This window comes from Cryptomeria japonica, chromosome 10, assembly GCF_030272615.1.
Source record: "Cryptomeria japonica chromosome 10, Sugi_1.0, whole genome shotgun sequence".
NCBI classification, from domain to species: Eukaryota; Viridiplantae; Streptophyta; class Pinopsida; order Cupressales; family Cupressaceae; genus Cryptomeria; species Cryptomeria japonica.
In genome coordinates this window covers 128,017,454-128,044,912 of record NC_081414.1, presented here as the reverse complement: position 1 = coordinate 128,044,912, position 27,459 = coordinate 128,017,454, and the positions used below count along the sequence as shown (strand labels likewise).

The following is a 27,459-nucleotide window of genomic DNA, read 5'->3' as shown; positions in this document are numbered from 1 at the left end:
TTCATGAGATTGACATAAAACTTGTTACTCAACTGTTTCAATATTTAAAAAACTTGTTACTCAACAGTATGTTTCAAAAAAAAGCAGTTGATTTTCAAAATTCAAATACACCACCTGCTTGGTACCATCCTTTTTACTGTTGATCTGATCTACATAACATCCATTGACTGCCACCAAAGCTTAATTAGGTACTTAAAAAGAAGGATACAATACGATAGTATTATACTATTAGGTGTACCACCAATGTACCAGGCTAATATATGAAACTGTATGTGATGAATAATGTACAATGATGGAGACAGACCAACATGATTGTGACAATCGTCAATGTGAAAAGATATATAAACCAAAGATGGCAATGGAATAAAAGAAAACAAATTTTAACTTTTAAGTAAATATAATAATGCAATAAAAAAACAATGGACTTTTGTATATGAATGTTACAAAATAGAGGTCAAATGTTTGGAAACATATTCATGTCAGTACAGTAGCAAAAAGTTTAACCACAAAACTGGAGCATAACAGGCAAAAACAGTGTTTGCTAGTGGCCTATCCTGGATATCTGTCTTTCCTCACTTTATTGGGTTTTAACTTATTCCCCATCTCTGTGTAGTTAGGAGTAATCAATCCACCGAATAAGAACTTGGACACAACAATTCCTATATATCGGTTTAGGAGAATGGTATGTGTCAATGTGATGAAGTCTGCGATATCTTGGATCCCAAAAAAGGCAACTACCAAGACCTTTGGACTACTTGGCATTCAAATTGACTGTTCATGGTGACATTGTAGCCTTTTTGGTGCTTTGCTTAGAAATTGTTTTCCATGTGCCCAATAAGCAAGAACTATCGTTTGAAGTTTGCTAGATATGACAATTGGTAATCTATCCCGTTGAAATATCAAAGACTCTCTAAGAGAAGTAGACACACCCACAATAAAACTCTTTGAAGCTGAATGAATAGCCTATATACCCTGATCCTTTTGATGATCAATCCTATTAAAATATTTGGGAACATTCACTGAAGACCGGAAAGTGTACCTTGAGGTAGGGGACATTTTTTTGGAGATTAGCTGCATCCAGGTGACTAAGAAACGCAAAAGTGATGTCTTCCTGATGCAGTAGATGTCTCTCGCAAAGAGAGGCAACATCCCTGCCCTTTAATTACACCTCAATAGCTCTGGAGCTGCAAAATATAAACAATCCAAAAATCAAATTAATTACCTTAAGCCCCCAAAAATGACGAGCCAAAAACCAAACTAAAATACTTTTAAGCCCCCAAAAGATGAAAAGACCAAAGTGCCCACCCAAGTCATATTTCACTTATTGAAATTAAGTGATCAGCAGGAAATTTGAAGAGCATACCAAACACAGTAATAGGAGTTTAATAGATAATGTAGTTATAAAATACTTTTGAAAATGCGGGCTAGGGCAGCATAGATCTTCCAAGAAATATAATCAAACACCAGATGAAAGCAGAGGAACAACCTTATATTCATTTATGAATCGTTTTACAATAGTCAATTTTTTCTGATACTTTACATTTTTCTCATATACGCTGTTGGTGTTGGAAATAAGCCACACCCGGACCGATGATGGACTGGTCCAAGAGGGGCCAATAGCTCAGTGGTAGAGCACTCCAGCAGCGTATGGAAGGTCCTAGGTTCAAGTCCTAGCTGGTCCATGTCTCAACATGGTATCAGAGCCAGGTCCAGGCTAGGAGCCCCAAGCACACGAGAGGTGTGGCTTAAGGGGGGGTGTTGGTGTTGGAAATAAGCCACACCCGGACTGATGATGGACTGGTCCAAGAGGGGCCAGTAGCTCAGTGGTAGAGCACTCCAGCAGCATATGGAAGGTCCTAGGTTCAAGTCCTAGCTGGTCCATATCTCAACATACGCTAACTCTAAAAATGGTGTCCCAATCCATCCCCATGTTGAGAGCACAGTTATACTTGTTGGGATTAAGGTGTCTCAACCTTAGAGTCCTAACATTTTAATTAATTATTTCCTACTTGATTTATCCTAAGTTATAAACTTCATATTTTAATTAATTATTTCCTACTTGATTTATCCTAAGTTATAAACTTCATGAGTTGTCATTCACTTTGTAGGACCTTTTAGTGAGGTGGCATCCTACATGGCAGGTGATGAGATGATTCCTTATTTTCTAGGAAGTTGGCACCACTTGGAAGATGCTATGTTGGAGTGGAAATTGATTTGGTAATTTCATATGTTGACTAAAGAGTGTTGGTTTTCAACTTCTATTATGTATTAAAGTTGTATTTTAACTATTGGCATTTATGGTGGAGTTCACTTTTGACAAGTGATGTGAGGTGTTGTTGCCTTGGAAATTGCTATGAGCAACGCGTCATGGGATTAGCAATATATTGTTTATGACACAACTTACCTCTTAGGTGTTTGTTGTGAGGTATTCACACATCGCCCCATTGAAAATGGGGACCCCTCACTTTTCGCTATCTAGGATTAGTCCTTTTTGCTTAGTCCTAGGTTGTGTTAGGGTCTTTGCTATTAATCTTTGCATTGAAGGGATAAAGTTTCTCAAGTAGCTAGAGGGTCATCAAGTCAAGTTGGTCCGCTTAGGGTGGAGTGAAGACAGTCGGTTGTGAGCATGAAAGTAGATCTAGGACTCCTTTGTATCATGCCTAGGTTTCTTGTGTTATCTGATCATATTTCTAGTTGCAAGAACAAGCCTTGGTTGTTTGAATGGTGTCCTCCTTGAATTTCATTTAGGCCCTGTACCTTGCCTCAAACTTGGCGCAAACTTGCCTTAGACCCTGTCCTGTACCTTACTGAAGATTTACAGCGAATTTCCAAGTGATGTACCTTGGAGAGGGTCTAGAGCGAATTTGAGAAATCACGTACCTTGCAGATGCTTGAGAGCGAACTTTCCAAATTATGTACCTTCCAAGGGACCAAGAGCGATTTTTTTAATCAAGACATGTACCTCACAAAGGTTATAGAGCGAATTTCATTTTTGAGTCATGTCCTTGGAGCAGTCCTAGAGCGAATTTTGGATTATGTCCTTGGGGAGGTCCTAGAGCAAACTTTTTCATGTCCTTGCTGAGGTCATAGAGCGAATTTTTGCCAAGATGTGTACCTTGCAAGGGATCAAGAGCAAATTTATCCAAGTGAAGATCGAGAGTGAAATTTTTGAAGTCTTGTACCTTCCTTAAGGTACTAGAGCGAACTAATTCATGTCCTTACCAAGGTCCTAGAGAGAAAATTTCACCAAGGTCATGTCCTTACCAAGGTCCAAGAGCGAAAATTTCACCAAGATCATGTACCTTCCAAAGGGTCTAGAACGAGTTTTCTAAGATCATGTAGCTCCTAAAGGTCATAGAGCGAATTCTTCATGGGTGTTCCTAAGGGTCAAATTGATGATGCTTTCATGTGGAGAGATTGCAAAACTCAAGGTCAAAACCAACCAAGTGAGAGGAAATTTTGAGTCATGTCCTTGCTAAGGTCCTGGAGCGAATTTCTTCACAAGTCCTATCCTTGCTAAGGTCCTAGAGTGAATTTCCAAGTCTTGTCCTTGCTAAGGTCCCAGAGCGAATTTCCAAGTCCTGTCCTTCCTAAGGTCCTAGAGCGAATTTCCAAGTCATGTCCTTGGAGAGGTCCTAGAGCAAAATTTTCACCAAGGTAGTGTACCTCCCAAAGGTCCTAGAGTGAATTATGAATTGATGTACCTTGGAGAGGACATGGAGCGAATTTCTCACCTTGACCCTGTACCTTGCTAAGGGCATGGAGCAAACTTTTTCATGAAGGCATGTACCTTGCTAAGGACATGGAGCGAATTTTTGAAATCATGTACCTTGCCCCCTGTTTTGAGCAAATTCCTCAAATTCAAGTATTTGGACAAGAGGTGAAGTTGGCCAGCATGGGAAAGGTGATTTGTTATCAAGTCGGCCTTATGGAAAGAAACACCTCTTTTACCCTAAAGTGCCTATAAAGGAAGGATCAAAACATTCATTTTGGCCACCAATTCAAACATATTCTTCTCTCCAAGTGTGAATTTGAGAGCAGACTCAGCAAATTTCTTCAGCAAGGCATTGAATTTTATCAATATATGAGCAAATTTCATCAAAACATAGCTGAGATGCTGCAGCACAAGGGTGAAATAAGACATTAAAGATACAGATCTGATATTTTAGGAAGGCGAATTCATCATACAGCAAGAGGGAGCGAATGTACCCAGCTCGGAGACATATCAACTAGTGGACTTCATCATTAGACAGCTCAGATTTACCCTTAGACATTAAATTTGTCTTCCACACAGTGAATTCATTGATTATTATTAGCCTCCTCTTGATCAGATTTAGTGAAGGAACCACATAAAATAAGAGTGAGAGGTGAATTTAAAACAAGATGTGTGTGAAGATCATATGATACTATACTTGCTTTGTTTTGCAGATATGTAAGGAAGATGATACTACTTCGAGGCAAGATGAGCAATCAAAAGACGGAGGGATGACTTGGCCATGACAAGTACTTCCTATCATCACTATGCAAGTTCAAGAAGAAGCTTCATCAAACACAAGGGTATTTAGAAAGGAAGAATCTCAAGACTCCCATCACACCCTGACGACATGAGGAGATCAAAAGTTGAAAGAAGAAATCACTCAACTACCTCAAAGCACTAGAGCATGAAGGAGACATAACTCAAATTATGAAAGAATGTTTTACAATCTTGAATTCCCTTTGGGAATCCAAGAATTGAAGTCAGTACAATGAAGAGCTACATTCAACCAGGTGCACCATTCATCAAATGTATCAAGAACAAGGGAAGAACAATCAAGGTCATCCCACAATATACATAACTAAAGAAGCAGATAGTTTCAGAAGAGTTAATCAAAGTCTGCTTCTCATCATCACTACATTGAGAAAATTGGATGATGTTAAGTATCGAGATATTGTTCAACGTTCTTTGACCAAGCACAGGTGCAAGATTGAGGTGGCATCCCAGTCACTATTGCTCCAGTCAGAAAGGTCCACATCAGCATGTCTAGATGCAATGCACCTAGTTCATACATGGATGCACGAACTCCGATGTACCTACCCTCGATATCTATTGGTTCACACTCATTGAAAGTAATTTTTCCCAATGGCTAAGGAGAGTTTGTCATAACAAACCCTAATTAAGGTTTCATTGTAAAATCTTGGCCATTGATGAAGATTCAATCCTAGCCATTCATTGTAAATGAGCTCTCTATATAAAGCTCAAACTCTTCATTTGTAAAGGTTGATAGACAATAGTCAATAGATAGTCTTAAGAGAGTACAATAGAAGTTAGAGTAGAGTAGGAAGAGAAAGCAGAAATTGTTGCTTAAGTTGTAAATGAAATCCATTTTCATTTAAGTTATGGTGAAGTATGTTGTTTCATTACAATGTGCATGGTTTCTTGTTGGATCTACATGTTAGATGATAAGTAAATTAGATTGAATAGAGGAATTTGTTGAATGTATTCATGTGGAATCCGCTTAATCCATACCACTAGCATCTTATTGATTGTAAGCGTGCCTTGTGTGGTCAACTGGAATGACATGAACTTAACTTCGAATCGTTCTACACTCATTGCTTATGCATTAACTTGAATGGTGATCAATGTTTGATGGTATTGATTCGAACATCCTTGAAATGTCCTTAGAAGATTGCATTGAGCTTGTGTCAAATTGTTCAGTTTGATGGTGAGACCTTGCTCAGTAGGAGTCCATCTAATCATTCACTCATCTTCCTACGTTCTTAGGATTGGAATAGACTCTCTCAACCCTTCATCTTTTGCCATTTTTTTAAAACTCTAGCTAGTTTAGGATCAAAAAGCATCACCATATTGAGATATCAGATGATCAAGTTCCAGCAAATCAAGCATTCAGGCATTCAAATGTAAGTCCCCTTGTGATTCCAGCATAATCACATCAACCAACTGAGCTTATCCACACGTAGTGACCCTACATTCATGAACCTTGGAGTCTTCTCGAATGATCCTTAGGATAATCTTCAGCGTCTGAGAGATTTTATTGAAGAGAGGATAAGATACTTTAGGTATTTTATTCTGTGTTTGTATGGGCCTAAAAAACACATCAACAGTGTTGAAGATGGTTTTCGAAACCATGGGCACCTACCTCTTTGTGTTGAGCTCTATATATATGTCCATGCCTTAGCTGATTTATGAGAAGAGAGGAGTTCATCATTATTGGGGTTATGCTGCCAGATTTTCTCCAAGATGGAGCAAGATGTAAATCTCCATCTAAAGGCCTAGAGCCTGAAGATTGTATTGTAACTGTATTTTGTTGCTAAACAATATAATGGCTCTCTAATTTTGGAGTGTGGAGTTTTTTACCCAAAAGGGTTTTCCCCACGATAAATCTATGTTCTATTCTTCTGTCTTTTTCTTATGTTTTATGATTCTATGTTGTTGAATCTAAATGTATGTGCTGTTGAAACTATTATTCGATCTGGCAAAATCTTAAATTGCAATCACTTTCCTCTAAAAGTTAATGTGGGAAATAAATTGTGCCTAATTCTGCTTTATGGCATAGCAGTGTGCGTTAGTAATTGATGTTGCTTGCGCATACTGATCTCAGATGGCTTTTCTGGGATGTTTGTTTTCCCTTCATCTGGTATCAGAGCTCTATTCCATGACTTACAGTTGCTTGCATGTGCATTATGTGAGTTGCATGTGTTGCATGTACTTGCATGAACTCACATGTTGCTTGCATGTGCTTGTATGTTAATGCATGTGAAGATCCTTGGTGTTTTGGGTTTAGCTTGAGGGAATCGACTGAAGATTGATTCTTTGGTGAGTGGAAGTTTTGCAATTGTTTCAGTCTCAGGTGACAACACGTATTTTTAAGGATGGTGAAGACAGAGAAAATGAAGTTGGTCACATTGAAATGATGTTGATCTGAATCTCTTGTTTGACAACAAAATAATTCCTGATGCATGGGGTGTGTTTTTACACTTTGTGGTTGCATGCAACAAAGGTTTCATATTGGGTGTCTATAAGAGGCTCCTTGGTAATATGGAGAAGCTTGGGTTGTTTCAACCATGGAGTGATGTGCTTATGTTGGGTGCTTGTTTTTCCCAGTATTGGAAGGTGCTGCTTTTGTTGCCCCAAATGCATGAAGGCTATGAAGTTGATCGTTTGATGATCTGAAAGCTTCTGAAATAGTCTATCTCCCTTGGATGCATGTACTAATGGTGGTTGTGGAGTTGGCCTACAAATGGGCCTAGAGTTCCTGATCTGCTTTTTCCTTATGGATGGTTGTACTTGCATGGCTTGAATTTATGTTCTTTGGATCTGAGGGGTTTATAGATTTTCCTTGAAAATATATGTTGATGCTCATCTATGATAGTTCATTGTTCTAGGTTAAGTTGTTTGGTGCTTTTTCGGACTTTTGAGTCTTCCAGATGTGAAGTGGGTATAGATGTGCATGGGGGTTCTCAAACACAGTGGTTTTGTAGGTTTTACATGGTCAAGAAAAACTTATGTTTTGTGGAGCTACAGAGAAGCTATTTTCTAGACCCTGTTTCTTTTGGGGTGTTACTAGATGAGATAGTTGTAGTTTTGCATGCATTCTCCGTGCATGGTGAGAGGAGGTGTGATGCTTTCTCTGCATGGGGATGTTGGTATGTGATTAATCACTTAGCATTTCTATGCTGATACTTGGTGGATTCGTACACTGTGGTGCTCGATGTGGACATGATTGACAAATCGGATTTGAGTTTGATTTGGTGTTTGAGTCATGTTATCTACATGGTTGTTCTCTTTGAGATCTCATTTTGCATGTCACTAATGTGACAGTGAGTTTGCATGTTTCAGTGATTGGATCTACGAGTCGTGCAATATCGTGGGTTGTCTTTACCTACATGTTTGTAGTGGGAGAACTCGGATGTGGACTATCTATATCCACGAGGTTTGATTCAGTGTTCATGCAACTTGTTAGCTGGCCTTGTCTGAGGTCACTTGTGCATTGGTGTGTTTGCTTTGAGATGAGAGGATGGATGATAAGTGAGTGCCTGGATAGTCAGTTATGGTGTCTTGTAGCATGGTGTATTTCATTGGTTTGGAGATCTTGGTTTCACTTGGTGTGATTTTCAGATTTGGGAGATGGTGTGGCATGTGCTTGGAGAGCTCGGTATCACAGTTCAATGGGAGCTTTAGCAGTGACTATGTATTCATCACTTGGTGATGGATGATCTTCTTTAGTGATGTAGATGTTTTGGAGGGACTCTTAGATCTTGTCGCTGCAAAAGGGTTCTTTCATCTTTTGCATGTACACTATTTGAGGAATTGTAACATCTTGGAGCCATGGAGGGCTCTTAGAGTCTTTGGTTTGAGGTGTTGGTGGTGCTTAACAAGTGATGTTGGTTTAGAGTATGTTGGTGTTATGTCATAGTATACTCTTGATTTCACATTAAAGTTTGGCATTATACATTGCTCTTGAGACCATGGTGTGATGCTAAAAATGTGGTATATAAGAAAGGCATACACATATAATGAGACAATAAAAACATAATGGAAAGCTTAATTGAAAACTAAATTAAAAATGCAAAACATAAGCCTTCCTTGAAATGTTCCATTTTCCTCTATTCTTGAGGACCTTGAAGGTGTTGGATTGATTGGTTCTCAGCAGAGCAATGACCTCCAAAGTGGCAACTCAAGAGTTGAGTAGCTACTTGATCATGATTGATTATGCAAATAATATGAAATGCATGATCTAAGAAACTAGATTAACAAGCTATGATTGATCCAAAAGTCTAATTACTAGATAATTGAAATGCAAATTGCCTATAGTAATGATGCTAAAATATGAATGCAAGGGATCCTCATTGCTCCAAAATGGGGGATATTTATAGGAATTCCAAGGCCAAAGTTGAGGAGGCAAGAATCAACGGTCCAAATCTGATCTGAAGATATCAAGGGCCAAGATTGAGGAAGTTGGAGAAGAGGTTGGAGGAAGGGACACTTGTCATCTCTGTGGTGACAAGTGTCAAGGAGCCTTGCTCATGAGAGGGCAAGTGTCCAAGGGAGGAGACATGTGGCAAAAGTGCCATGTTTCTCAAGGGGAGAATATCCACACCATAGGAGGTTAGGATAAAGAGGTTAGAATGTGCAAGATAGGATAGGGTTAGGTAAACCCAGGGTTAGGTGGAATGGGTTAGGTTAGGGGATAGTTAGGTTAGGTGGTTAAAGTTAGGAGCCATGTGCTCATTTGAATTTAGAAATTCAAATAATTTGGAAAATGATAATTAATCTCAACAAACTTGAGTTTGTTAATCTTAATTAGGAATTAGAAGAATTGATCAAAATGAGGGGAATTAATTAATTTAGAATTAATTAATCAAAGGGGGATATGAAATGAACTATGTAAATAAATCATGCAGATTTATTTACTAGTAGATGAATAGAGAAATTAATCAAATTGCTTGTGAATTCAATTAATTGGGAAGGGGGATTAATCAAATAACTGCGTATTTAATTAACTATCTTCAAACCATTTTTAGATGTATACACATGGTATGTTCACTTGGAGCATGTGATTTCCTAGGCGGGGATGGTAAGATCACGGTATCATTATAGGTTCCTGACTCTACAGATTGGAGTGTTGGTACTCATGGATACATAGAGACCTAGGTGATGCTATAGTTCTCTTGAGATGAGAGGCATGTGTTGAGATGCTTACTCTTAATGAGATTTCAATTGGAAGTCTCAGGAGCCTACACCTTGGTTGAACATGAGTTCAACAAAGATCTATGAGGAGATTGTTCTTGGATGAGTTATGATGACTTGGAAATCTTGGAGGAACATTCCCATTCCCCACTCTTGGTCTACTCAACGTTTTATTACTTGAGAGGTATTGCCCATTGTTTCTCTCAAGTTCTTTATGCTTTTCTTTCATATTCATGGATCTTGAGCTGTAGTCAGATAGTTCAGGAGGATTCATTGTGAGAGATGGATAGCATGGTTATCTCCTTGGAATGTGTTTTCTTTTATGATGATCATAGTAGTGGGCTGATTTACTGTAATGGGAAATGGAGTAGTTTGATCTTCTTTGAGAGGCTTACATCCATGTAGATTCATGATGCATATGTTACGTTTGATCTCTCGAGGTTGAACGGGTTTGGATGTTGTTATCGCTTTTCTCTTGGGGTTGTAAAAAAGATCTTACTTGGCACAACTGACATTTAGAAGTGTTTGTAGAAGGGCATGCTACATGTTTATGGTTTGCAGTTTCTCTCTTTGGTCTTAGTGATCTTCTTGGATGTTCAGATTCACTTGGTATTGGATGTGAGGTTCTATGTGGAGCTATAGTGATCACTAGTGTGTGATCATATGTTGTCACTTGGGTGATGACATGGAGGTTCATGTATCTCTTTCTTTTTTCAGATGTGGAGAACATGGAGAACTATGTAGACTTGTTGAGACAGATGTTTCTTGCAACAGTTTTGTTTGCAGGATGTGCATATCTTTGTGGGTGGTCCTTGGTACTACATGGTTACACTCTCTGTGTTGTGATTGGTAGATTTGGTATGCCTTTTTTGATCTTGTTAGATTCAACATTACACATGCAATGGGAGTTCCTGAATGTGTTTAGTCTTCATCGACTAGTTTTGCACATGGAACTTGAGGTTGCAGTTTCTTGGGTTGGTTATGTTGGTGGCATGAGTTTGCTGATGTTGCATACCTTTGAGGTATGGTTGATTGGATGAATTAGCACTTGTTGTGGGTGCTATTTTCAGTTGGATGGGTACAGTCAGTTTGATTACTGGTGTTTTATCTTGTTTTCTGGAGGATTACTTCACAGTTGTGTTCTGGTTATAGGCTTTGAAGTTGATGTTACTGATGCTTTTGTATAGCTTGTGAGCACAATGGAGTGGTAGCAATATCTTGTAGCCTTTGATATCACTGGGATCTTATGTTTATGTTCTTTGGGCTAGTGCATATCACCTTGGCTTGTTCCTTTCTTCCATAGGTGGCACGTTGGAGGATGACAACAATTTGTTGCCTGAGATGGTGGAAATCATGGATGCTATTGCAGATGTCTTGATTGGAGCACAAGAGCAAGTTCAGGATCTATGTGATTTCATGGATGACAATGATGATGTGGTTTCATCATTTTGGCTCCTAAGAAGTTGGTGTTGGAGACTCTTGACAAATCTTCGACAAGTGGGAGAATGTTGGTATTAAGGTGTCACCTTAGAGTTCTAACATTTTAATTAATTGTTTCCTAATTGATTTATCCTAAGTTGTCACTCACTTTGTAGGACCTTTTGGTGAGGTGGCATCCTACATGGCAGGTGATGAGATGGCATATTCCTTATTTTCTAGGAAGTTGGCACCATTTAGAAGATGCTATGTTGGAGTGGAAATTGATTTGGTAATTTCCTAGGTTGACTAAAGAGTCTTGGTTTTCAAATTCTATTATGTATTGGAGTTGTATTTTAACTATTGGCATTTATGGTGGAGTTCACTTTTGACAAGTGGTGTGAGGTGTTGTTGCCTTGGAAGTTGCTATGAGCAACGTGTCATGGGATTAGCAAGATACTTTTATGACATAACTTACCTCTTAGGTGTTGAAGATGGTTTTCGAAACCATGGGCACCTACCTCTTTGTGTTGAGCTCTATATATATGTCCATGCCTTAGCTGATTTATGAGAAGAGAGGAGTTCATTATTACAGGGGTTATGCTGCCGGATTTTCTCTAGGATGGAGCAAGATGTAAATCTCCATGTAAAGGCCTAGATCTTGAAGATTGTACTATCAATGTATTTTGTTGCTGAATAATACAATGGCTCTCTGGTTTTGGAGTGTGGGGTTTTTTTACCCAAAAGGGTTTTCCCCACGGTAAATCTGTGTTCTATTCTTCTGTCTTTTTCTTATGTTTTATGATTCTGTGTCGTTGAATCTAAATGTATGCATGCTTGCTGAAGCTGTTATTCGATCTGGCAAGATCTTAAATTGCAATCAATTTCCTCTAAAGGTTAATGTGGTAAATAAATTGTTCTTGATTCCGCTTTATGGCATAGCAATGTGCGTTACTAATTGATGTTGGTTGCGCATATTGATCTCAAATGGCTTTTTTGGGATGTCTATTTTCCCTTCAATACTCAGAGGGGGGGTGAATCAGTATGACATCAAACTTTTATTTTTTCAACTTAATAACAAAAGCATATAATTTAATCCAAAACATATTCATTTCATATAACATTCACATGAAATTTAACTACCATGTAACACAAGTAGAACACTGAATAAATACGTGGAAACCTTTACGAGAGAAAACCATGGTAAAATAGCTTTCTTATATATAGATAACTTCTTTTTCAAATTTGTAGGTATCAACCCACTAGAGGCACCAACCTGTCATTCAGCTCGTGAGTGCTTTAAACACTAGAGGCACCAACTCCTCATTCATATTTCCACCTTTTAACGGATGATGGATGATCCTATTCTTCACAAGTTTCCTTCTTCAAACTGCTATCACTTGACCATAAATCTGCCACAAAACAGTCACAATCTTCACTTCAAAATCTGCTATGAACTCCTCATATTTTCCTCATCAAATCTGATCATGATTCCTTACTAATCCTCCTGTATTCTTGCTACCAAATCTGCATATCTTCTCCTTTACAAATCTGCTATAAATGCTTCACTAATCTGCTCAGAATCCTCTGCTCAAATCTGCACAAGATATTATATTGAGGCACAAACACAATTCTCATTCACCTCCTCATATATTACTTTAACATACCTCTTCACTAAGAGAGGCAACCCTTCACTTTCATTTTTATTTCTTCTCTGTAGTAGTAACTCTGAATCAAATATATCTTTTTATCTCTTACACACTATTCTCACTTTATTCACTAAACCTCACCAATCACTCCTCATAAGATCTCTTTATATTCCTTTATGTCTTCATGAGTAGAGACACCCTTTTGAAAGGTGACACCCTTCCAAACAAACATAACTCTTCTTTACTGATTGCTGTCCTTTCAAAAACTAATCGCTACTTCCTCAAAGCATAACCACTCCATTATAATTTGCTCCATGTTATCATTAGTGAATCGCTTCTTTAGGGGAGTATTTTCTTTAATGAAAAAATCTCAAAATCAAACTGAATTTCCTTTAGCATATGTTTATTTATACTTCTCACATCGTACTCTTCTCATATCTGACTTTTCTTTTAGAATACTAATTGCATCTGGACAGACAAATCGCAACTTTTACAGATCATAATGAATTACCACCTTTTAGTAAAAGAATTACAAATGACATTTTTTAATTTCTGACTTAGCATGCAACCGGTATGTATCTTCTTAATCATACCTTTTGGGATAACAAGCAAATCTTTCTTTATTAACAAATCTGTCTTCAGGCAATCACTGCATATTGTTTCTCAAACAAACCGGTTTCTTAACCAGTCACCACTTCTCATCACTTCTATCACAATCTTAATCACTTCTCTTATTGTAATTGCTACTTTATTAGTGAACACTTCTTTAGTTATAATAAGATCGTTATGTTTCTGATTTAATTATGGAAATCGTAGCAAATTTACTTGTCACCGCTATCATGTTGAATATATTAATCCTTATTCTTTTCTCCAATAGCTACCCATTGTAATCACTGTTCTTTAAATGATATCAATCGCTACTTTTTCCCTTAATAATCTTCAGAGCTACCTTCCTTTTTACACCACCTTAATCGTTGCTCAATTTAAGAGTTTACTTGCATATTCAATAAGAACTGCCACCTTAATAAATTAACATATTAATTAACATCACCACGTTCCTTGTCTTTACCACCATCTTTTCCAAACTTTCTTTGCCATGTTCCATATAGAGAAAACTTCATATTATATTGCTGCTCTCTACGTTTAATGTTGCCTTTTAGTCACTATGCTCATCGCTGCCGTTATGATTTCTCAATCTACCAGACGCTGCATATTAATCTCTTAGTCGGCTGTTTACTATCGTATTTTATTATAAACACATTTCCACTTTCTTTTATGCGTATTCACTCTTCTCCTTAGTAAGGTTGCTGTCTTGTATTATCGACCATCTTTGAATTAACTTTTTCTTTGAATCGAATGACATCAATAACAACTATTAATTACTGTTTATTCTAAACAATAAACCATTGCATTTTTCTCTTAGTAAATTCAGTGTCATAAACATATGAGTCGTTGTTTTATCCTCAATATACTTGAGGGCATATGTGTCACTTTTTTTCTTTCAATGAAGTCAGCAATATAAAGACTTGTCATCAAAGCATAATCTCTGATCAATGGGCCATGATGAAGTCACCCATCCTGTAAAAGAAGCGTGCCCATGATGAAACTCATCATTGTGATTTATATGTCTTCTTTGCATTATAGAGTACACATCGCTGCATACAAAGTGTATTACATGTCTTCCGTCTGTTTTAATGATCTTCAATCTGCATTCATGATTTTTTAGTTTTACTCTTTGTATCATCATATCTTAAACAGCCATTTGAAATCAATGACAACATTTCCAGCACCCCATACATATCCTAAGCCTGAAAATAGTGTTCCAATCCCTATTTTGGCATCCATGTCTCTTGGTACTTAAGATTAACTCATAAACTGAAAAAATTAGAAAGGCATATTACAATGATAGATGACAAAAAGGTATGGTTCATTGTCTGAAATTATTTTATAAAATACATAAAGTCATTAAATAAACTTAAATAACATGCCAAAAACTGTTATAAGCCATTTAAAAAAGAGTTGTGAGAGCACAAAGGTATATTGTCTATTAGTTTTGTACCAGAAAGGAATAAAATGCACATAATAGTGTCATATGAAGATTGACAATTATAAATTTAAAAAATATTTTACAAATTTTTCTTCTAATTAAAGCCCCTTGGTAGCACCCTTTAACTAGATGGTAAGGAATCCTCCTTAAGTATATCATCATCCAATGCAACCACTCCTAATATTTTTGCTTGCGCCTGTGCTTCTGCACTTCTGCTGCTTCCATCTCAAAATTAGCAATCTCCTCAGTAAACATTAACTCCACATCCTTGTTAATCCAATCTAAATGCAAATCAATGTCGTCACATTTAGTTACATCACAAGTCTCCTTCCCCTCCACCTTATTGACACAAAGATGAAGGTTGTAATGCACAAAAACAAAGTTATTGAGACACTTTGGGTTAACCTGTTGCACCTCTTTGTGTGAATGACCACAAAAATGCTCCAATTTGGATCACACCCATAAGCATGGCAAATCTTACACAAATTACAGATTGATTTTGTATCTATAAAGATTTGTTGTTTTCACACCATAGTCTTCCCACCATAAATCTACAAAGAGTGTTTAGATAGCTTCACAAGTGAACTAGAATTGCATTTATTAAATAAGTATAAAATCTTCAAGACTTAATTATTTTTTTACTGGCTGCTAATAAGTCACTCTACTTCTGATTTATAAAGATGAAGAAAACAATCTCCCTTATGCACCCTTGTAAATCTGCAACTTGTTATTAATTTTATCTTTAAGAGTTTTGTAAATGTAATGTCCCCTACCTGATTAACATAATTAATCTATTTTGATATACTAAAATTGATTGAGAGACTAATCATGAAGCCAGTCATTGATATTCTTCAGTTTATTAGTTATTAACAAGTGCTTATTTATTTTCCTCATTAGATGATTAATTTCATTATTCATAGTTCTTAACATAGATATCAGACCCTGCTACTACTTCAGTTTTAAGGGAGAAGGGTTTATGTATGTTAACAAAGCGCTTAGAGACCAAATACAATTGGTTCCCTCAAAGTTTACAGATCCAAGCCCTTACCTATCTTGGGCTTATACCCTCAAGGCTTATGGGTTGCTGATCCCCACCCTATCTAGGGACTTAACCTATTGCTTGGATTTAGACTGCCCCTCTTTGGAACATCTCATTCCCATCTCCTTAAATACTGATAGTAATAACATGATTCAGACTATAAGTATACTAACTTCTCATGTATTATCAATATATATGAAATTACGTATGACTGTCATACATATTGCAGTCTATATTAATATTACTACTAAATTTTACATAACAACATTATCAGACTTCATAAATTAAGCATACAAATTCAGCACATCCCCATGCATACCACCAGTTGAACACAGAGTACCACTGAGAGGGGGGTGAATCAGTGGTTCCTAATCTTTTTGACTTTCAAATAAACTTCAGAATATCAGTTATTCACTTAAACACTAAACAATCAAACCGGTAGAACAAGAAGGAAAGCCAAAGAGATCATTCACACAAAAGTAGCTCTCAACACTAGATTTACGAGGAAAACCCAATGTGGGAAAAACCTCGGTGAGAAAAGTTGTTGGAGACTACTGCTCCAATCCAGCCTCACAAGTAAAACACTGAATTACAAAGATTTAGGGCACCAACCCAAGAAGCACCAACCCTTGCACCAAGCTTCAACTTGGCGATGTATATTGAAATACTATTTGAATACAATTAAGGCTTCTTGTTCCAAATGAATTCTACAACTCTTTGATCAAACAACTCACTGCCGGTTGACAGTCTTTTCTCCTCCACTGAATCTCACACTACCGGTAGTGAGATTACTTTCTTTGATTCTCGACCTCTGTTATCTGTCTCTCCCTCTCTCACACAGACTCTCAACACATTGTGTCTCACTTGGATACTGCCTGCTCTGTCACACCTTGCCGGTTAGGGTCAAATGCAAAACTATAGTTATGCCGGTAGAATCCTCTCACCGGTATGCTTGCTCACATACAATGCAACTTTCTTAGAACTATTTCTGAAGCTTAGCAAATCTTCTCTCTTTCTAACTCTCTCTTTTCTCTTACACTTCTCCGTAACATCATAACGTTCTGTTTCGAGCTCTCCTCTTTTATCCAGTGATTTCCCACTAGAAAGCAATTCAAACTTCGGAGCGGTTAGGGTTTCCTCTTCCCGACACAATCTTCATGAGATCTGATCCAGCGTGTCTTGGATCGATCACCTGTCCTTCAAAGATGCATTTGTTACACGGTTTCCATTATCCAATGCATATCTGCTGAAAATAGCAATCTCGAACAAGATCTCCTGCCTTGAAATCCGTCAACACATAAAAACACTTCAATTGTTTCCTTTTCGAGGACTTCCTGAATCGGATTTCCTTTGCATTGATTCAGGCGCCAGCTACTCCCTGATCTTTCTCTGTTATCCTTTCTTCCTCGAGCTGCAACAATCAGATACAATCCTGTCATTTGTAGCTGTTTCATTAATGGCGATTATTTGTTTCAACGACCCTGTCGATGGGGCTTCACCGACCACAGCATGTTTGCCACCTCTGCTCCACATGGCTTCACAACGATCAAGACGTGGCCCACCAACACACAGTCGGTCCAGCAAGCTCATACCGGTACATCCCTTTGCCGGTAGAACTTTCTTCTTCTGTTAACCGGTAGAGCACACTATACCGGTAACACATCTTCACCTCCAGTGGTTTGTGACAACTTTCACATTCTGCCTCTTCATCATAAACAAGCAACCAATCTTCAGACTGGTTTGTACCTTACCGGTAGGCCTTCATTCTTTCTGCTCATACTCATGTGAATATCCATCATGCCGGTTGACATCAATGACAACTTAATGCCAAAATGCCAACAATCTCCCCCTTTGGCATTGATGTCCACTCTCGCGAGACACTCCATGCCGGTACATTTCTCCCCCTTTGACACAATGACAAAGGGTACTGTGCACTCCCCCTTTGATCCATACCAAGCTCCCCCCGCACCACATAAAGCCTTCTTAGATAGATGACACAACTCACAACTTGTGTCGGAGGTACTCAAAAGTGCTTGTCGGTAATGGTTTGGTGAAAATGTCTGCTACTTGTTCACCAGTAGGAACATAATCCATCCTCACCTCCAGTCCTTCAACCTTCTCTCTGAGAAAGTGATACTTGATTGCAATGTGCTTTGTTTTGGAATGCATGACTGAATTCTTTGCTATGTTGATTGCACTCGAATTGTCACACCGGATGAGAATAGGATCGGTGATGTCCACCTGTATGTTTTTGAGAGTGATTCATCCAAAGCGCTGTTGTGACGTTTTCACACATCGCCCCATTTAAAATGGGGACCCCCTCTTTTTGCTTTTGTTTTGCCTGTTCTTCTCTCTGTTTTTAGGGTTTTGAGTGAGTGAGTGAGTTGTTTAGGCTAAGGCTAAACCTTAGGGGTTTCTTTTGGATATTTTTTCAAGCCAAGTCCAGTCAAATTTTGAAAGTTATTACGCATCCTCCTGAGGGTTGATTATTGAAGTAAGATAAGTCTGTCAGGAAGTCAGATATGTCTCAGGTTAGGTCTAGTCAGGTTTTTTTGGGGGTAAAATTCAAATTTTGTCGAGTGTTAGCATTTTGAAGATGAAATAGTATATTCTTGCCTAGGTAAATTTTGATCAAATTTCGGAGGCAAGATGATGCTTGAAACAGCAAAAGTGCTCCTGTCCCTCTCCAAGGGACCAGAGCGAATTTCATTCTAAGTGCAATTTCTTCCTTGAAGATGACCTAACTCTGCCTTGTGAAATAGTTGGAGACCAAAATTTTGAATATTTTAGCCAGAAAGGACAAAAGTGCTTCTGTCCCTCTCCAAGGGACCAGAGCACAAATGTTATTTTATGCATATTTGTCACTGACTTTTCTATTTTGTTTTGTGCAGGGTCTTCCAGAATGATAATTGGACATGACTTGATACTTTTGAAGATTTTGAAGGCACAAAAATGGTGAATTTTGAAGGTTGAAGGAAAAAGTGCTCCTGTCCCTCTCCAAGGGACCAAGGCAAAGTGCTCCCGTCCCTCACTGAAGGACAAGGGCGAAAAGACTTATTTGAGCCATTCCTGGCCTTGTTTGGTCAAATTGAAACATCAAAGGCATAGTGAAGGACGAAATGAACATGATAAAGCATCCAGACTTGATCAAAAACGATGAAATGATGAAGTTTTTGCCTAGAAGGTCAAAAGTGCTCCTGTCCCTCACTGAAGGACCAGAGCGCTTTTCTTTATATGCACAAATTTTAGACCTCTTTTGGACATTAACTTTTATTCATAGCGTGAAGTAAAATGAAATCTTTCCTAGCAAAGGAATTTCGAGGTGAAAAGTGAGACATTTTGGCTTAGAAGGGAAAAAGTGCTCCCGTCCCTCACTGAAGGACCGGAGCACTGAATTTCAAATTCGCACTATCTTTGCAAGGTTAAGGTGATTTTATGATTTGAAGAGGTTAAGGGAGGCATGTTTTGTCCATTGAATATAATTTAAGCGGTTCATGAAGGAGTAAATCAACCCAAATGACAAAAAGTGCTCCCGTCCCTCACTGAAGGACCATGCCACTTTTTCAAGTTTCTCTTCTTTGTTTGATATTTTATGGCAAAACTTGACTTGGATGGGAAGGACGAATGATGTTTTATGCCTTGGATGCAATTGAGAGGTTTAAAGAACAAAGAAGTATGCCAAAATGACAAAAAGTGCTCCCGTCCCTCATTGAAGGACCATGCCACTTTCTCAAGTTTCTCTTCTTTGTTTGATATTTTATGGCAAAACTTGACTTGGATGGGAAGGACTAATGATGTTTTATGCCTTGGACGCGATTGAACTTTTAAAAGAACAAAGAAATACACCAAGATGCAAAAAGTGCTCCCGTCCCTCTCCAAGGGACCAGAGCGATTTTCCAAAAGGTGTGAATCTCCTGCAAGGCCAAGGCAAGTTTGTGATTGAAATGAATGGAAGAGGACATGATTAGCCCATTGAAGATAATTTGGGAAGCTAGCAAAGGACGGATAAGCTTGAAATTGAAAAAGTGCTCCCGTCCCTCACCAAGGGACCAAGGCGAAGTGCTCTCGTTCCTCACTGAAGGACCAGAGCACTTAACATGTTATCTTGCCTTTCTCGCCAATTTTGGACAAATTGAGGCCAAGGCGCAAGTTTGAAAAAGTGTTTAAAATGCCTTGAAGTGGAATTGAGATGCGAGAGTTGCAAATTTTGACGACAACTGGCAAAAGTGCTCCCGTCCCTCACCAAGGGACTAGGGCGCAATTTCTAAATATGACCATTTACCTTGCATTTTGAAAGGATATTTTTATTACCAAGGCTCAAGATGGAGTGAAATGTGATATTCTACGCCTTGAGGGTAAATTGAAGATTAATGTGATCAAGAATTTGCACATGGACTCAAAAGTGCTCCCGTCCCTCACTAAAGGACCAGAGCACTTTTTATGAAAACAACGAATTCCCTCCGAGATTATGCTAAGACAAAGTTGTGTGAGATAGGAAAGAACTTCTAAAGCATGGTGAACAAAGGTTTGACTTTAAAAAATTGAGAATCCTAGCCTAAAAATGAAAAAGTGCTCCTGTCCCTCTCCAAGGGACCAGAGCGCTTAACATGTGCATTCTTTATTTTTTGCCATATCCCAACGTTGATGTCCTCCAAATTGCATGAAATGCCAAAATCACCAATTTCAAAATATTTGAAAAAATTTAAATTAAATTGGCATTTAATAAAGGCGCATGGCATTTAATAAATTAATTTTGAGCCTCAAAAAATTGATTTTTTTATTATTAAGGCATTTAAAATTAATTTTTATTAAATTAAAATTGAAAATGGGGCGCTTGAGGTATCATGTTTTATTATTTTATTAGGTCGGCCTCTTGTTTTTGCAAATTTATTTATTTTTTGGCCTATTTTGCCAAGTCGGCCTATGGAGAGATGAAGTGGTGAGCGCCCTATATAGTAGGGGTGTTTTGAGCAATTTTAATCATTCATTCATTATTTCAAGTGCGATTTGAGGAGCAAGGAAGGAGGTGCGAAAGCTAGCCTATTTGGAGCGAATTATCTTAAGTGTTGAAGACTAAAGGTGGTGGAATTGATGCTTGAGAAGATTAAAGGAGGCGTAATTCATCCAAGGGAGGACTATAATCTAAGCTTGTCCATCAAAATCCGGTTTTCTTTCATCTCTTGCCAAGGTTTTGTAGTTAAGCAATCAAAAATGAGGTATGAAGAATCATTTTTGAAGTTCTTATTCAAGACTTATTGTGATCCCATTGCAATTTTATAAAATCTAAGTCTTGAAGATCCAAATTCCATTCATTATTAATTTGAAAATGTGTAATTCTTGATTTATCATGACTTTTTTTCAAATTAATATCTTAAGTTTTACCTTTGAAAGGTCTTAAATTTCATGCTTTAAGGTTTGATGCTCAAAAGACTAACTTTAATATTTTGTGTAGGCATCAAATGGAGATCCCGGAGTTGGAAAATCAGGCCAGATCAAGGACGGTCTCCTCCAAGAAGATCAAGCAAGGACAAGGGCGACCTCCTCTAGTCTAGCATCGACAAGGACGACCTTCTTCGATCCAGCATCGACAAGGATGGCTTTCTTCGGACTAACATCATCAAGGGCGACCTCTTCCAATCCAGTATTCCAAGACGAGGTACATCAACATCCTGCAAATCAGAGACAAAAGAAGTTAGAACAAGGGTTCATTGAAGAAGCAGATAATTTCAGAAGAGTTAATTAAAGATAGCTTCTCAACAACATCAAATTGAATATCTACCAAGCTACAAGTGTTTGACGAGGTGGCATCCTAGTCATCACTCCTCCAGTCGGATTGGTCCACCTCAACAACGTCCAGAGTCAATGTACCTAACTCATAGAAGGTAGCACAAACTTCGATGTACCTACCCCGGGTATCCATTGGTGGAATTTTCCAGAGAGGACATGTGTCCAAGCAATACAATTATTTCATTGGTCAAGCATTAAATGTTATGTAATGGTTGTAACAAACCCTAATTAGGGTTTTCATTATTGAATCTTGGCCATTGATCTCAAATTGATCTTAGCCATCGAATTGTATTGTGGGCACTATATAAGCCCCGACTCTTCATTTTGTAAAAGAATAATTGAAAGCAATAGATAGAAAGCAATAGAATAGAGTTAGTGAATAGAGAGTAGTTAGAAGGTAATTAGCTAGTTGATAGAATAGCAATTAGAGTAGAGTAGAGAGAGAAGGCAAAGATTGTTGCCAAGATGTTGTTGTAAAAGACTTGTAACTTCATTGAAGAAATGGTGAAATTTATGGGTCGATTCGACAATTTGCATGGTCTCTATACTTCTCATATTTGATTTCGTGTTATTAGATGAGTGGAAGAAATGTGTTTGATTGATGGTGAAATTCGTACATCCATACTACTAGCAGTTTGTTGATTGCAGACTTGCCTTGTGTAGTCAACTGGAATGATTCAGCTTAAGCTTAACTTCAATTGTCGCTTCTTCATTGATATGCATCAACCTGATGGTGTCTATACCTGCAGTGATGATTTGAACATCATAAAGCTTTCCTTCGAAGATTGCACTAACCTTGTGGAGATGGTCCTGGGATGTCAAAACAAGACTTAGTTAGAATTTCATCAAAGATCAATCATTGCTCCTACATTCCTTAGTATTAGGATTAGATTCTTTCCTCGCCCTCATCTTTTTTCTTGTTTTTTTCCAAATCTAAGGCAGTAAAATCCTGTGTTCCAACAATATTCAAAGCAAATCAGAAGTTTAGTCATCAAGTGTAAGTCCCCTTGTGATTCCAGCAAATCACATCATACCACAGAGAGCTTATCCACACGTAGAGACCCTACATACAAGAACCTTGAAATCATCACGATTGAACCTTTTCGCGACATCTTCAGCATTCGGAGGCTTTATTCAAGAGAGGATAAGGTACCCTTGGGTATTTTATTCTGTGTTTGATAGTGTACAAAATACACATCAACAAGCGCCTGGGAACAGCATGTAGCAGCAGCAATGTATTCAGCTTCAGCAGTAGATAGAGAGACTGAGTCCTACTTCTTGCTATGGCATGAGACCAACCAGTCACCTAGAAAGAATGCACCACCACTTGTGCTCTTTCGGCCATCAATGCAACCTGCCCAATCAGCATCAGTGTATGCTTCTAAGATAAAATCTCCTTGTTTAAGATACCACAAACCATAGCTGAGCGTCCCTTGTAGGTACCTAAAAATTTTGCTAATAACATTCATATGTGACTGCTTTGGTGCAGCTTGGAATTTGGCCACCATGCACACTGCTTGAACTATATCCGGTCTTGAAGCGATGAGATATAGTAGACTGCCTATCATGGATCTGTACAGAGTCTAATCCACCACCGGTGATTCATCATTCTTGCTTAATTTGCTGCCGGTCACCATGGGGGTACTTACCGGTTTACAATCTTCCAGTTGGAAAATTTTCAACATCTCCTTTCAATACTTGATTTGTGAGATAAAGATTCCTTTATCTTGCTGTAATATCTGCAAACCAAGGAAGTAAGTTAATTCACCAAGCATTGACATCTCAAATTCTGACTGCATCTGATCAGCAAATTCTTTGCAGAGGGTGTCCTTGTTGCCTCCAAAGATGATGTCATCTACATACACAACCACAATGATCATGTGGTTCCCATCTTTCTTTATGTACAAATTGCTATCAGCACTTCCCTTTTTGAATCCCTGCTCCTTCAGATATTGATCTAGTCTTGAGTACCATGCTCTAGGAGCTTTCTTTAGACCATACAAGGCCTTCTTCAACCGGCACACAAATGTCTCATCATCATGTAGCAAAAACCCTTCTGGTTGCTCCATGTACACTTCTTCCAAATTTCCATTTAGAAAGGCAGATTTTACATCCATTTGGTATACTTTATAGCCCTTGTAGGCAGAGTAGGCTAGAAAAATTATAATTGCTTCTAATCTAGCTACCGGTGCAAATGTTTCTTCAAAGTCAATCCCCTCTACTTGAGAGTATCATTTGCACACTAGTCTAGCTTTATGCATAACAATCTTACCTTCTTCATTCGTCTTGTTCCGATAGACCCATTTAGTGCCAATGATGTTCTTATCTTCTGGTCTAGAGACTAATTCCCTAGTCTTGTTCTTCTCAATCTGTTGCAATTCTTCTTCCATGGCATCCATCCATTCTTGTCTTTTGCTGGCCTCATTGAATGTTTTGGGTCCAACTTCAGTCATGAGGCATAGGTTGACTTGTTCATCATTCCGGGCAAGTCTTCTTCTAGTTTGCACACCATCACTCTTATTTCCCAGAATTTGCTCTTCCGAGTGATTCTGGGGGCCTTCTTGGATGCTACCTCTGGTTCAGTATTTGACTGAACTTCATCATCTTCATCACCGGAGTTATCATACCGGTTAATTTGAGGTTGACATTCTTTGTGCATATCTTCATCAACTTTTACATGCACACTCTCAACGACTCTTCTTAGTCTTTTATTGTAGCATTTGTAGGCCTTGTTAGATGAGTAACCAAGGAAGATTCTTCATCACTCCTGGAATCAAAACTTCCTAGACCATCCATATCTTTCTTGATAAAGCACTTGCTTCCAAATACTAGAAGTATTTGACTAATGGCTTCCGGTCATACCACAACTCATAAGGTGTCATCCTGTTGTTTGTTCTTAATTGAACCTGGTTCAAAGTATATGCAGCAGTATGAACAGCTTCTTTCCAATATGTGTCCGGCAGATTGGCCTCATTTAACATGGTTTTGGCCATCTCCTTAACTATCATGTTCTTCCTTTCTACCACACCATTTTGCTGTGGTGTCCTAGGAGCAAAGTATTGCCTTCTAATTCCATGTTTTTCACAATAATCTTCAAATTCATTTGATGTAAACTCTCCACCCCTGTCTGATCTTAGGCATTTTAACCTGTACCCACTTTCTTTTTCCACCATCTTCCGAAAGATCTTGAATCTTTCAAATGCTTGTGATTTATCTTGCAGAAAGGTGACCCATGTCATTCTTGAGTAGTCATCAATGAAGAGCATAAAGTATCTTTCACCTACAAGTGCTCTTGTCCTAGTTGGACCACACAAATTTGTATGCACAATTTCAAGTGGTCTTGAGGTGTTGTGCTCTTTTGTCCTGAAGCTCACTTTAGTTTGCTTACCTTTTACACATTCATCACAAAATGTGTTTACCGGTTTGATGATGTGTGGAATATTCCTCACACACCCCTTTTTGCTTACTGCAACTAGGTTATCAAAATTTATGTGTCCTAATCTTCAGTGCCTCAGCCAACTTTCATCTACTTGTCCTAACATACATTGGGACTCATAGCATTCCTTCAGATTATAAACATTTCCATCTGTTCTCCTTCCTTCTGCTACAATTTTACCGGTACTGTCTTTCTTTATCTAGCAACCGGTTGAGTCAAAGGTGAATTTGTAACCTTTGTCACACATCTGACTCACACTTAGCAGATTGTGCTTTAGGCCTTCCACATAATATACATCATGTGCCTTCAGTTTTCCATCAATGCTTAGAGTTCCTTTTCCCTTTATTTTGATGGAAGAATTGTCTCCAAACCTTACTGATCCACCATTCCAGTCTTCAAGTTTAATGAATTTCTTTCTGTCACCAGTCATGTGGTTTGAGCAACCACTATCTACCTGTTGTGTCGTTTTCACACATCGCCCCATTGCAAATGGGGACCCATGTTTTTTGCTTTTTAGGGTTTGTTCTTTAGGTTTTTTAGGGTTTTGTTAGCTAGCCTTTGCATTTTGAACGTCGCCCAGGGGATCACATAGGGTAGCAAGTCCGGCTTGAGTGAGGTCCTAATCCTGAAATTTGGCTAAGTCTGGAATGTCCTGATCCTGAATTTGACTAAGTCTGGAAACTGAAAAAACCTCCAAAAACTAGATTTTGCAATATAACTCCTGGAGGTCTGAAACCACTCTCAAACATCCTGAAAGTATATATGGAATATAACTTAAAGTATAAGAAAGAAGAAACATCACTTATACTTAAATGTTATATTCCATAAAAATTATCCTGATAGAGAGTGCGAAAAGTCAAATTTCGCTCATGTCCTTCACTGAGGATCCAGAGCGAATTTCGCTCCTGTCCCTCCCAGGAGGACCAAGGCGAATCGCTCGTGTCCCTCACCAAGGGTCCAGAGCGAAAATGCTTAGTTGAGCCATTCCTGACCTTGTTTGGACGAATCGAGACATCAAAGGCATGGTGAAGGACGAAATGAGCATGATAGAGCATCCAGACTTGATCAAAAACAATAAAATGCTTAAGTTCGCTCCTGTCCCTCACTGAAGGACCAGAGCGAAATTCTTCATAAGGTACGATCTGGGCAAAGATCAAGTCAAGTTTATGTTTGAAGGCAAGGAAGGAGGTGAAATGAACTCATTGAAGATAAATTGAAGATTACCAAATGCCATCAAAGGACCAAAATGCTTAAGTTCGCTCCTGTCCCTCAGGAAGGGACCAGAGCGATTTTTGTTATAGATGATTTTCTTGCCAAGTTACAACTGATCTCAAGGCATGAATGAATGAAATGGAACATTGCGAATCCGTTGAATATAATTTTTGAAGGATATGAAGTGAAATGAAGCCCACAAGAGCAAAATCGCTCCTGTCCCTCTCCAAGGGACCAGGGCGATATGATGATTATATTGCTATTCTTCCAAGTTCAAGCCACTCCAAAATGAAGAACAAGGAGGCAAGGACGTCTTAAGACATCTCAATCAAGCACGAAGTATCCAAAGTTGCCAATATTGAAGGAACCGCACTTAGACACCTAGTTCGCTCCTGTCCCTCAGGAAGGGACCAAAGCGATATTTCCATAAAGGCATAAAATTTGAAAGTTTATCAAGCATCAAGTGATCAAGAACGATCAAGGAACTTTATTTTGCACGATGATAGCGATTGCAAGTTGAACAAGGCCAAGACGAGCTCAAAATGTTGAAATTCGCTCCTGTCCCTCAGGAAGGGACCAAAGCGATATACACCATATTTGCCAATTCATGCATAAATCACGTTAAGTCAAGGTTTTGCAAAGTGGTAAAAGGTCTAAGGTGTCTTTTGAAGACGATATACAAGAGTTTTGAACGTCAAAATGCTATCAATTGAGCTAAGGAACTTATATCGCTCCTGTCCTTTGGACAAGGACCAAAGTGATTTCTATTAAAACAATCATGCTCCTTCAAAATCAAGACAATGCAAGGGTGGGCAAGATCGAGGGCGCCATTTGAAAGATAATGAACGAGGAACAAAGGTTGAAAGGTGGCAAATTCTAGCTAGAACACATGGATCGCTCCTGTCCCTCTCCAAGGGACCAGGGCGATATCGCATCTTAAAGACATTCCTTCGCACAAACAAGTCAATCAAACTTGAAGGACCCAGCTAAAATGCCGATTTGAACGTAAGGATCAAGATTTTGGACGTCGAAAATGCAAGGATCAAGACCAAATTGATGGATCGCTCCTGTCCCTCAGTCAGGGACCAGGGCGATGAGGTACGTATTATTTCATTTTCAAAATTTGGCGTTCAAACAAGTTTTTTTGAATTTATTTTAAATGCTAAAATTCGATATGTTTTGAAA

At 38.4% G+C, this 27,459-nt stretch overlaps 1 long non-coding RNA gene across 1 annotated transcript in view; it reads right to left on the bottom strand.

Annotated features, from left to right (window-relative positions):
- Positions 1–359: 359 nt before the first annotated feature.
- The window catches only part of LOC131030921 (uncharacterized), a 37,244-nt gene continuing 10,144 nt past the window's right edge, over positions 360–27,459 (bottom strand). Inside the window, exon 2 of the long non-coding RNA XR_009102957.2 lies at positions 360–1,184. This is a non-coding gene — a long non-coding RNA (uncharacterized LOC131030921). The remainder of the gene's footprint in view (positions 1,185–27,459) is intronic.